The following is a 909-nucleotide window of genomic DNA, read 5'->3' on the forward strand; positions in this document are numbered from 1 at the left end:
GGGTGTGCTGGGGGTCCTGGGTGTGTTCAGGGTCCCGGGTGTGCTGGGGGTCCTGGGTGTGTTCAGGGTCCCGGGTGTGCTGGGGGCCCTGGGTGTGTTCGGGGTCCCGGGTGTGCTGGGGGCCCGGGGTGTGTTCGGGGTCCCGGGTGTGTTGGGGGCCCTGAGCATGCTGGCAGTCTGGCATTCGCAGTGTTAATCAGTGCTCAGTAATCCCGGTCACAGGACACGGATCCTCCGCCGCGGTCACGGGTGATCGGTGGGAGGAGCTCCGGGGCGGCTCAGACTCCAGTCAGGTTTCTTTTCTTTTTTAATCTTTTTTGCCGTCTGCGTCCCGTTGGGAAGTTTTCCCTTCACTTCCTGTCCAAGAGACTCAAGAGGAAGTGAGAGGGACTGGCTCATTGCTGTCACCAGAACAGGTGTCCCCACAGGAAACCTTCTCCTCTGTTCCTGTACGGGTGACAACTGTAACATTTTGGATTCGTGTTCTGTCTTTGGTGACACCAGGAAAAACAGAGGATGAGAATCTCCCTGACGGGGGACACCTGTCACTGGGTCAGGTGATCATACACGGGAGGGGGAGGGGCTTCCTCTAGATAAACATTGTCCCCCAATATTTGCCATGCGGCATTCCACAACACGCGTAAGGACCCGTTGGGGGGAGGGGGGTTGCAGTGCGTAGAGACACGCGTGTTCACATACACTACGTCACACATCAATGTGCTTTGCCTAAAAGGGGCGGTCCATTATTCGGAGGAGGGGCCTATGTTAATGGGAGTGATTTGTGATGACAGATGTAGATGAAAATCGCGGATCTGTTTGGTAACAATAAGGTCAAAGGTGCCTCTCCGGTCAACCAATCAGATTCCTCCACATATTAGAGGAGGAGACTGAGTATAACAAGGAGAGAGA

At 55.4% G+C, this 909-nt stretch overlaps 1 protein-coding gene across 1 annotated transcript in view; it reads left to right on the forward strand.

The window, feature by feature from the left end:
* LOC108803925 (feline leukemia virus subgroup C receptor-related protein 2-like) overlaps positions 1 to 909 on the forward strand; it is a 3,904-nt gene that overhangs the window by 1,099 nt on the left and 1,896 nt on the right. The window lies entirely within an intron of this gene.

Source organism: Nanorana parkeri, unplaced genomic scaffold, assembly GCF_000935625.1.
Source record: "Nanorana parkeri isolate BGI_ZX_2015 unplaced genomic scaffold, ASM93562v1 scaffold4476, whole genome shotgun sequence".
Lineage (NCBI taxonomy): Eukaryota > Metazoa > Chordata > Amphibia > Anura > Dicroglossidae > Nanorana > Nanorana parkeri.